A 12,588-nucleotide genomic window follows, 5' to 3' on the forward strand; every position below is an offset into this window, starting at 1 on the left:
CTTGGTGTTTGTTTTGTTTTTGTTTGGTTTTGTTTTGGTTTTAGATTCCAAAACCAACTAAAACATATAAGTGAGATCATCAATATTTGTCTTTCTCTGACTTACTTCACATAGCATAATGGCCTCGAGGTCTATCCATGTTGTTGCAAATGGCCAGATTTCATTCTTTTTTATGGCTGAATAATATTTTATTATAATATGGCTGTCTAATATTCATATATATATTACATTTTATTCATCCATTTATCCTTTATGGACACTTACATTATTTCTACATCGTAGTCACTGTAAATCATGTTGTAATAAACATGGGGATTCATGTGTCTTTTCAAGTTAGTATATTCATTTCCTTCAGATAAATGGTAGTTCTATTTTTAATTTTTTTTGAGGAACCTCTACAGTTTTTTCCATAGTGACTACTCTAATTTATATTGTTCCTAACAGGGTTCCATTTTCTCCACACCCTTGCCAACACTTGTTTCTTGTCTTTTTGAAAATAGGCATTCTGCAGGTGTGAAGTGATATCTCATCTTGATTTTGATTTGCATTTCCTTGATGATTGGTGATGTTGGGCACCTTTTCATGTACCTGTTGGTCATCTCTATGTCTTCTTTGGAAAATGTTTATTTAGATCTTCTTCCCATTTTTTAATAAAATTGGTTTTTTGCTACTGAGTGGTATGGGTTCTTTGTATATTTAGCCCCTTATCAGATATTTGATTTGCAATTATTTTCTCCCCTTCAGTAGACTGTCTTTTCATTTCTTTTTCTTGCCTAATTGCTCTGGCTAGGTCCTCTAATACTATGTTGAATAAACGTGTCAAGAGTGGGCATCCTTGCCCTGACAGTTGTGACTCAGCAGTTGAACGCCGACCTAGGATCCAGGTGGTAGGGGTTCGATTCCCGGTCAGGGCACATGCCTGGGTTGTGGGCTTGATCCCCAGTTGAGGGCATGCAGGAGGCAGCCAATCAATGACTCTCATCATTGATGTTTCTATCTCTTTCTCTCCCTCTCCCTTCATCTCTCTGAAATCAATAAAGATACATTAAAAAAAAAAAAAAAAGAGTGGGTATCTTTGTCTTATTCCTGGTCTTAGAACTGAAAGCTTTTCACTGTTGAGTATGATGTTAACTGTGAACCTGTCATATATGGCCTTTTTATGTTTAGATATATTCCCTCTATACCTCCATTATCATAAATGGATGTTGAATTTTGTAAAATGCTTTTTCTGCATCTATTGAAATGATCATATGATTTTTATAATTCATGTTCTTGAGTTGCAGTGTTAACTGTTTGGAAGCTACATATCTAGTCCAACATTGTCCCATTTTCAGATGAGAAAAAGACTAAGGTTAAGAGAATTTGGATGATTTATTTCATTACACAGCTAACTAGTGGAATTAAAGAGAAAAAATGTTGTGGGTTTTAGGGGTTTTCTTGTTTTTGTTTTTTGCTTATGGAATTATTACAGTGCTGAACTGTGTAGAGTAACAGCTGATGTAACATATAAGCCCCTAGTTGTACATCAGTGACTTAAGACAATAAGAATTTATTTATCACTCATGTGACAGTAAAATATGTGTTTTTCTAGTCAGTAGGTGATGACTGTGCTCTGTGAGGTGATTCAGGGACCTAGAACTCTTTCATTTTGTGGTTTTACTATCCCCTATGGTAGTGGTTCTCAACCAGAAGTGATTTTGCCCCCTGGGGGACATGTGGCCTTGTCTGGAAATATTTTTAATCATCACTTTTGGGGCATTATTACATCTAGTGTGCAGAGGTTAGGAATGAACACCCATAGGACAGAACCCATAAAAAAGAATTTTCTGGCCCAAAATGTCAATAGTGTCAAGGTTGAGAAATACTGCCCAGGGGACACATTATCTTCTGCGTCCAGTCATTAAACAAGAAAGAGAAAGAATTGATAAATTATAACCACTTTGTAAATGCCTTGGCCTGTAAACACGAGTCCCATGTTTGTGACTAGTGGGGATAAGAAATGAGCCCTCATGGGCAGCTCCTTCCAGCAGCAACAACTCTTCTTTGGGAGAACAAGAATTTTTAGTGAACAACTAGTCAACTTGTCACAGGTGTCAATAGCATGTTTGGATAGTACGTTTGCCTGGCTGCTCACAACACTATTGAAATATCAATATGAGCTAATAAAACCAATAATATATAAACACAGCCATCACCTCCTCCTTGGATTCCATATCTTCTGTCCAGTGTCCTACTTAACATATCATTAGGTATCACAAACAACACAGCCAAACAGACTTTTGATCTTCTCGCCAAAATTTTGTTTCTCTCTCATCTTTCCTATCTCAGCAAATAAGGGTACCATCCTACTCCCCGCTTTCTTACATTCTTATCCAATTGTTCAACAAGTCTTCTCAGCAAAATCCCCAAAATGTGTACCTGTAAATATTATGGTGGGCCACCATTTCTAGCCTTAACTACCACAACAAACTTCTAATTGGTCTCTCCACTAATTCTCTTATCCCACTGGAGATTGTCCACTCCCAGTAACCAAAGTGGTCTTTTTAAACTGTAAAGATTATGTCTGCATATCTGAGGCCAATTCACTCTCTTGGGTACTTGAAGCATGCTCCAGTGAGACCCATTTACTTCACCCCATTGTTTCTGTTGGTCTACAGTCCCCTTCCATCACTGTCATAGTGTCCTGAACCTACTACTGGCACTGATTTGGTTGTCTTTACATTCACCATGATCACCTTCTAGGTGTGTGGGATAGTATTGTAAAATGGAGTGTTAACTTGTCTAAATGGGGAAGCTCATTTGTCTAAATTCATGATTCTCATCATAGTCTACAAAGCCCATCACCATCTGGCCAATGTTCCTCTAATCTCATTGCCTGCCTTTCTCTACCTCTTCACTTCTTTGCAGACACACCAGTGTGTTCTCTGTTCCTATTAGGTGCCAGATCCTCTTGGTCTTGGGGCCTTCATATTGGCATTCTCTTTCTCTTTGGATCGCTCTTGCCCAGATGCTTGCTCACCTACCTTCTTCTCACTAGTTCCAGGTATCATCTCCTCTATAGTGAACACACGCCTGAAATTGCTGTTACTACCACACATATACACCACTCCAGACCTATATCCCATTCTCCTGTTTTATTTTCTTTAGGGGACTTATCACAACCTAGAGCTGAAATATATTATTCATTTGTTTGAACACTATTTGTCCCCCCACTAGAATGAAAGCTCTGTGAGAGCAAGGGCTTTGTCAGTCTTGTCCACCACTGTGTCCTCAGAACTGGAAGAGTACCTGGCATGTAGGAGCTATCAATATATAGTCATATCAGAAATCCAATTAATGAACAAACAGGACATTATTTTGGAGCCCTAGAATACTAGGAAACGGAGAATACAAAGTTTTACCCCAGCTCTGCAATGGCCCTTGTTTAGGTTCACTAATGATTCTTACAGATCATATCCCACTCATAAACCTGTTTTCTTACCCAGAGAAAGCGCTAACCACAGAGACCTCCTAAAAACACAGGAGAATCTTTAGATTTAGCAAAGAATTCCCTCCAGGGCCAGCAGATTGCTGTCATTGATTGGTGAGTCACCTTGGAAACCCTTATGTACCTACTCACAAGAGACCTCAGAAATGCTCTCCTTCCAGGCTACCTGCAGAATTGCCATTGCTGTGGGGGGGAAGAGTTGGAGACCTACTGAGGAAAATTCTTCTTTAGGTCCTTCTATCCCTACTTTCTACCTAACCTCTATTCTCTCTTTTCTCTGGCATATGCAGGCTGTCCTCCTACCTTCACTAACTGCCAAGATGACTCTGTGCTTTTAAAAAATGTCATGCTCCAAAATCCACATCTCCAGCCGAGGGCATCCATGGAAGTTTCCCATGGCAGCAACCTGCCTTCTTTAGGGCCCACATCAGGTTGAGATACTGCTTGGCACATGCATGGCTGGCAGAAGCCTCAACTTTGATGTCCTCTTTATTACTCTTCATTGTCTTTTACAAATTACTTTCTCCACTTTCTTCAGTTAACAAGTATTTATTGAGCACTGAACTGAGCTTTAAAAATGGATACAAAAAATAAAAAAATAAAATGGATACGAGCAGAGGCAAAATTACTGTGATGTTAATGACGCTTAAGCTACAAGGCCATGCTCACATGAGTTTTTTAAATTTGCAAAACTAAACAATTTTAACTGAAATCAATTAAAACGATCACCTCCACTCTGACTTCCTCTTCCCCCACTCAAATTGTGTGGGGTTGCCTTAGAGTGGCTGTATCATATTTGGGATTCTACTGAGGCAAAGGTAAGCTGGAGATATATTTGCTTTGGACTCACATTCACCTCTGTATATAACAGATTATTGCTATTCATTGTGGTGTAGGAATTGCTTCTAGAAATACTCCTAGAACCCACTATGCCGACTCATCCAGCATCATGATATGAAGGCACACAGCCAGACATCATACCATGATATAAATGTCCTGTGCAGAACCTGGCCCTGTGAGTATATGGGAAACGGGGAATCTCCCAGGTTGGGACTGTGGATGCAGAAGCTGATCGGTGGGAATTCCTCCAATCATCTCACATGTAAAATTGTAAACAGAAATTTCAATTCATGTGGATATCTAGTCAAAAAGGAAGTTCTCTGTGTCTGCAGGGCATAAACTTATACTCACACAATAAATAACAGATATGTTCCCATGTGAGTCACATGTTTGTGCATCCAACTATTTAATTTAAAACTTAAAATTTTGATTAACCATGTTAGAGGAAAAACTGCATTATCCTTCTATTGTTTTTCTATAAAATTATTGTCATATAAAGAGGTGATCAAAGAGTATGTAGCCAAAACTTCGTGGAGTAAACGGTATTTTCGAGGTATGTCAGGCAGTTAGTTAATAAAGACAGCATGTTATTTTTCCTGGACTTTTGTGATGTTTGTGGTGTTTGTCAGCATTTAAAATTTTTCAGTTTATTCTGATTTCTATCCTTATTCTGCATAAACATTTAATTTTCTTCCACGAGGCCCCTACAGTTATCAAGCTTCAGGCCTTAGGAAATTGGGTCAGCTCTGGATACAGGTACAGATGATGTGCTTCTGGTTACTAAGGAGCTTATGACAGACATTAAATTAGTCCCATGTTGTTAAAAAGGTAGAAAAAAAAAGGTGGAGAAATGATCCTACCACATTTGACAATTCCTCCTTCTACCAATCCCCATTCCCCTCATCTCTTAGAAATAATCTCCAACAAATTAGACCCTTGACCATGATGCTCTTGAGGGAATGAAGGGGCTAGATTGTGGTGATGAGTTATAGATCAAATGTGGCAACTCTCCCCTTTCCCCTTTGTCATCATGATAACAAGGAAAGCCAGCAAGCATGGCAAGACTAAGTGTGACTCTTGACTGAGATGTCTTCTAGAAAAGAGAACTGACAGGTCATAAGACAGAGCCCCTGATCTTCCTGGGTCAGTCACTCTGAGGGCTGAGGACAGCAAGTTGTGAGCTGGAAGACCCTGAGTGCAGTCACAGTGTGGCATGAACAAATGTTCTCTCTAGAAGCCCCCATCCTTTTGTTGCCCATGGAAATCAGGTTTGTCCACCCGATTGTAAGGAAAGCATTCCAAGACCCACATACAGGAAATTGTGGTGTGGCAAGATTTATTCCGGAAGGCTGCCCCTGGGTTTCCAGTGTCCCATCTCCCTCCACCCCACCGTGGAAAAAGTGCAACCTTGTCCTCACCAAGGCCAAAACAAAGGCCAGCGTTCAGAATTTCTGCTTCATGTTACAGCTTAGTCCTTTGGAGCCCATGAAGTCTGCAGCAGGCCCTGGTTGCTGTTAGACCTGCATGATCAAGTGTTTCCAGTTGAGAGAGACAGAGACAGAGACAGAGACAGAGACAGAGACAGAGACAGATAGAGAAGGAACGGGGCCAGTGTGATTCAGAGAGAGAGAGAGAGAGAGGTAGATAGAGAGAGAGAGCTTCTTTGTTTCCCTGGGGTTATGACCAGAAGCTTTTTCAAAAAAAATAACCAATGAATTTCCCAAGCTTTTGCAGGCTTTTGATGGCTCCACCTCCTGACCAATGATCCTGTTCCCAGGTTAGATTGAAAGGCCCCTGTGGTCAAGCACCTCCCGCTGAGCCATTTTAACATCTATTGCACGTGTGCTTACCGCCTCCTGCTCCCCCCACCCCCCAATTCGGTAGGTGCAGCCAGGCAGCGCTCCTGGGGAGATTTTCTGCCTGCCCCCAGGATTTAAGTCTCCTCAGCAGTCCCCTGAAGTGTGTGTGAAGCTGTAGCTTCCCAGGGAAGCAAATAGGCTGAGTGTGCGGTTCAGTTCCCCAGCCCATTAGGCTCAGCAGTGTCCCTTTGTTTCCTTCCTTCAATATCTAGCTACCTAAGGTAACACTTTCCTCCTTCCCTGCTCAGACCACAGTCATTATTCAACTGGTTTCCAATCATTCAGTGAACCTTTGACTTGGTGTGAGACAACTTACACTAGAATTTGAACTACTAATTGAGTTCAATCCTACACACAGTTGTTTACAAAGGCTCCCATCAAATGGAGCAGCTCACCAAACGACCACCGACTGTGGTTACCATCCCATAAGACAAAACAAACCGCACCATGGTTTTCCTATAAAAATTAACCAGAAATGTAAAGGAATTAGAATCAGAACACGTGAAGCAGCCAGCAATTAATTATTTACTATAGAGTGGGTGACCTTTTCACTGACAGTAACAGGTATAATTAAATGGCCTCTTGCAGAGTGGGTGTGGAAACTGAAATTCCCTGGGCCTGACTCATGGCTTTTCCACCTGGTTCCTGGCTCCTCCCGTCCCCGTGGGGAGAGCAGGTTGCCTCTCATAACAAACTCCGGGAAATCCCCGCCTCGAGCCTGCCTTGGAACATGCTACTAGTGTTTTCCTTTGTCATTTAAAGTTTGTTTGTGTGCTGGGCAAGGGGAAGCCAGCAAGCAGGTACTTGAACTGCATGGAAGAAAAGCCATAGGGATCAAATAGCACCCTAGGCCCATTGTCAAGGCCAAGGGGAGGGACGGAGGACTAATCACAGAAAGTGGCTGCAGCTGCACTCCAAAGCTGTCATTACTGTCTTGCTGTAGCCCCTGGAATCTTGTTATTTCCTGTTTCAAACTTCTGGAGGTGTACCACCCAGTACAATTATTAAGGGCAATAACGTCACTGTGAGGTGGGCTGACCTTTTGTTTTGTGTTTCATTTGGGCTGAACCGCCCATTATAAAGTCCATAGCAAGTCTGGCTTTGCAAATGCCCTTTTAACTGTAGATAGCTTCTGATCCCTGCCTCAGGGACTCCCCTGCCCCCGCCTCTCCCCACTCCTGAGATTCCCCACTCCTGTGACATGAGAGACTTAAAGATGATCCAGTTAATGATGCTGCTTAATTCAGACCCAGTGTTTCTCTTGCCTCAAATCCTTTGAATTTGATGGGAGAGAAGAAGAAAGTAAAACTGGATAATCTAAATAATTTGTAGTTAAAGCCAAGATTTATGAGGGGAATTCTGCACAGGGCTTGGTTTTGAGTATCTTTGGTCCCCTACAGCCAGATTCTCCCCTGACTGCATACGTGGGTCTCTACTCTGTGAGCACCAGGCGTGTGAGCAGTCTCTACCCCCGCCCCCCCAGGTACAGGAAAGTGCATGAGGATCCCAAGAGACTGGGGGAGGGGGATCTGAGAGCCAGAGGAGGATGGGGGTGTTGGTGCACATGATAGCGTGTGGCTCTTTGTGGTGGCAGGGGAGGAAGCCAAAGAACAGGAAGGAGGGAAGAAACCAGAGATTCTGAGAAACACACCCAGGGAGATCAGGCCTGGGGAAATCCAGGGAGGGACTCAGAACCTAGCTTTCTTGCCTGGCCCCTCCCTTTGCCAGAGAGGAAGGCTGTAGAGTAGGACCATTTTTAGAACCACATGTAAGAATGAGATTCTACTAAGGTCAGGCCCTGCTAAAATTCATCTGAGAAGTTTAAAGACTGGAGCAGGGAAAACTGAAATTCTAGCATTCTTTGCCTTGCACACACACACACACACACACACACACACACACATACACACACATGGAAAGTGCCTGATGAAGACATGGGACCAGTGAATGAATATAACATGCTTAAAACATGTTATAGTATCTGACTCACAGCAGATACTGTAGAAGCGCTATTTGAGTCTTTGCTTAGCTATAAACAATTATTATTACTACTGTTGTATCTTGATTTCACTTTGAAAGAGCTTGTTTGAACATAAAAAAGTAGGTAAGGAAATCACAAGCCATATTCTTACTTTTCTCAGTTACCACACATGAGTAGGCAAATCAATGAGCTAAAGGTGGCCTGGACCTGAGGTTAGACTGCAGGTGGGCAGCTACAGACAGCCCAGGAGGCACCCTGCAGAGAGGAACACGCCTGGCTGACTGCTTGCACATGAGGGTTGCTATTTGCTGATTCTCCACCATGGACACTTCAGGGGAAAGAGCCGGAGAGTTCTGAGACTCAAATCTGAACCCCTCACCTGTGAATTACCTAGCTGTGAAAATTAGGGAGTACCTCTGAGCTACCATTTCCTCTTTTACAATTGGATATAATGAAGCCACCTCTTAGGAGAGAAGACTTATTTTCTATGTGCTGGCTCCTGCTCCTCACAGTATTGGAAGGGTTCTATTAACTGGAGTTCATAATGGAGCAAAAGACATTAGGAAAGACAGGTAAAACCTAGAGCATGGAATGACAGCTAACCAATCTACTCACAGTTAACTTGAGCACAAACACATATAATCAGTTACAGTTAATATCTACATCTAACTAGACAGTAGATGATTCTGGTGCTTTTAGATCCCTTCTCAGTGACGGATCTCAGAATAATTTTATCTACGTGTGTTTAACCTAAAGGAATGCCCATTTTGGTTTATTGACTTGGCTCTTTGTGGTCTCTGGTCCTTCCCCATGGGGCTCACCAGTATCCAGCTCCTGCTGGCCTGCCTAGGACCATCCCTCCCATCTAGAACAAGCTTCCAATTGCAGTCAGGTTTTTTTTTATGTTATATATTTATTTGTTTAAAATATTTAATAATGTTAATATGTATTGATTATTTTATAATTATAAAAATAATACATACCTAGAAAATATAGAATCACAATAGAAAAAAAATATTGCTTCACCCCTAAGTAACCACTATAAATTTTGAGGTATGCTTCTGCCTCTTTTGGGTTGTTTTTTTTTTTATTTGGTTGGTTGGTTTTGTGTTGTTTTTTTACTGAAGTGTTACTTACTTTCATCAATTTTTGTAACAGCTTTATTTGGGTGTAGTTTACATATCGTATAATTGACTCATTTAATGTGAAAAGTCAATGATATTTAGTGTAGTCACAAAATTGTGCAACCATCACCACAACCTAAGAACATTTAAGAACATTTTAATCACCCACCCAAAACCCTATACATTTTCTTTATATTTCTTTTAAATATTATTTTTCAATTCAACATTAGTTTGCATTCAACATTATTTTGTTTGCCCGGCCAGGCGTGGCTCAGCGGTTGAGCGTCGACCTAGGATCCAGGCAATCAGGGTTCGATTCCCGGTCAGGGCACATGCCTGGGTTGCGGGCTTGATCAATGACTTTCTCATCATTGATGTGTCTGTCTCTCTCTCTCCCTCTCCATTCCTCTCTCTGAAATCAATAAAGATATATTTTAAAAAAACACAAAAAAACATTATTTTGTTTAAGTTTCAGGTGTACAGCATAGTGGTTAAACAATCATATACTTTACAAAACAAAACAAAAAACTCTATTGATGCAGAAGTCCTTTACTTCACAACTACTCCCTTAGTCCTACTTGAAACCTATCTAAGTGCAGTTTCGTTAATTATTTAATACCACTCAGGTGGAGCTCTTAGAGAGTTAATTTACCTCCAAAGGGCCAGCTGGGCATCTTTATCCTAAGTTCACAACAGAATCGCCATAATTTCATTTTAACACTTTAACACTCTACTCTTTAGAACTACTTAAATGATAAATTTGGGCAACACACAGAGGTCCAGATTCCATTTGCTCTTAGAAGTGGAAACTCGTAGAAATCAACAGGCTTTCTATGGATTAAACATTCTTAAAGTTGATTTGCAAATAAACTGCTGCTGAGATCATGATGTTTAGGATCAAATCCCAGACCAGAATGCAACAATGAAAAGAAAGGGACAACATACTCAGTTGTATGGTAACTGGCCTGGCATGAGGTGGCAAAAAGCCCTGTTCCCAGCAGACAGGAGCGCTCCATCCCCCAGGAAGAAGTGCGTAAAGCATCAGGAGACTGATTTCCCAGATTCTGTGTTAGTCTTGTCATCCCCCCTGAGATTATGCAATTAGTTTTGTTTTGATTCTATGCTCATTGAGAAACCTTCTGATTCTGACTTCAGTCAGCCCAGGCACCTTAATACCCAAAGGGATGCCCTGAATCATGGAAATAAATATTTCAGTTACTGGAATGGTAGTGCCTACCACTGTGTAGGAATAAATTTGTTTTGTGGCATATAAATCAATTACCTGTGAGTTTAGCATAATTCAGTCCCTCCAGATCTAGTAAGTTCCAAGTAGACTTGAAAAATAGAGGTTCTTTATCACAAAGCTGAGAACCAAACCCTAAATCAATATTTTCTTAAATTCTAATGTGCCTCAGTTTCCTCATCTGTAAAGCAGGAGAAAGTAATAGTGCTTGCTACCAAGCACTATGGGTGTTATGAGGATTTAGGATTTAATAGATGCGCATTTTATAAAGTGATGTAACATACAGAAGTATTCAGAACAGTGCCTATTATTTATAGTGACCTCACGAGGCAATACCCGGTTAGTGTACCCTGCTAGAGCAGCCAGCTGATGTACCTCTGTCATAAACTTTCTTGTATGGCCCTCCAAGAACTTACCTCTTCCAGCCACTCCACTCTGAAAACTGGAGACGTCACATAAAAGCTACACTCAGGGCAGCTCAGTGGCATGCAACCTGTGTATTTGCATAGGACATGCGCTTAGTTGAATACTTAGCTCTTGCCATCTTGAAATTCTTAATATTTTTTTAAAAGGGGTCCCACGCTTTTATTTTGCACTGGGCCCCACACATTTTGTAGCCAATCCTCGCTCCATGTGACCAAGGACTAGCAAGTGGCCTTGGCCTTAGGTAAGCCACTTTCTTTCCAGGTGTCTCCATCCTGATTCTCTGGACGATAATAGAAACAATGATGAGAGAGGTGGGACCAGTGTAGCCACGGACCAGCCCTGCCAGTGAGGAAGCTACTTGATCATGTAGCAATGTGTCCAGAATGCAGGCAATAAGCTCTCTCTCAGGGTTCCCAGTAGACTCGAGGAAAACTAAAAGGAACTGAATGTGCTTCCCATCCCTACTGCTCCCCCAAAAAACAGCTGGACTGGGTGATTCATAGTGAAGTGATACAGAGAAATCCGCTTTCGGCACGGAGTGTGCCAGGAGCAGCTGACCACCGCTGGGGAACCAAGGGCTCGAGGTCATTCTGGCGGGGCCCTCACAATGGAGGCTCTCGCAGGGGAGGGGAAATGAATGCTTCAGACAAGCAGCTGATGCCAGGCAGCCTCACAAGTGACATCTATCAACCACAGGAGCAGCAGCTCTGGCCCCTAGGGTTTGCCCCCAGTGAACAGAAGTCTGTCCTATCTGTCTGACTGTCCCTACAAGAAACCTCCAGGAACTGAGTGCATGTGTGGGATTCTACTAAATTTAGTCATGGGCGTTAGAGGCAGAGTGTTTTGAGGCTGCTATTGTAAATTGTTCTTCTGAGTTTCTGAGATGGAGTAGCCCAAGGAAAAATGGCTCTACAAATACTCAGTCCCACTGTTCTTGTAGCTAGATACTTTGCCACTGGAAGACAGGACTTAGTAGCCATGAAATCACTTCTCCACCCCCAGGTCAGTTGCTATCATCTTCTGGGCCACAGGTCCATGGCACTGAAGTGACTATGTGGTTTACCAATGGTTGCCAGAAGCATAGATGTGTGGAAGGGCTTTTGAAAGGCTGCCTCAAATTCCCTTGTACAGAAATCCAGCTAAATGTTCCCATTCTCAGCAATTCCATTCCTTTGAATACTCTGGTCCACTTTGTTCTGATTTTAGTACCTAGAAATGCAGTGCAAGACATTTCTAAGCTGGGAATTTGCCATCCTGTCTCAGGAGCTCAGCAGCAAGCCCAGAGAAAAAATGTTCAAGGCTGCAGAGAAAACAAGGGCTAAAAAAAAAAATGTTTGTTTATTGCCAGCTCTCCCCACAGTCACTTACATAAAAGTTTGTGCTGAGACAGGCTGTTCTGCCCAGACTCAGGATCAAGAGTTATGCTCCTTGGGATGGTGACAGAAACAATGTGGGAACCACAGGCTACGGCCTGTGACGCAGTCCAGGAAGTAGGACCAAGTGGCGTGGAGCGATTAGTGCTTTCACAATGGTGTGATGGTTTCCTGGGGTGTTTTTCAGCTCGCGGGTGGTAGCACAGTCTGCAGGAGGGGAAAGGCTCTGTGAGTAAGATACGGCTAAAGAATGGC

The sequence above is a fragment of the Miniopterus schreibersii genome (genome assembly GCF_964146895.1).
Source record: "Miniopterus schreibersii genome assembly, chromosome: 2".
Lineage (NCBI taxonomy): Eukaryota > Metazoa > Chordata > Mammalia > Chiroptera > Miniopteridae > Miniopterus > Miniopterus schreibersii.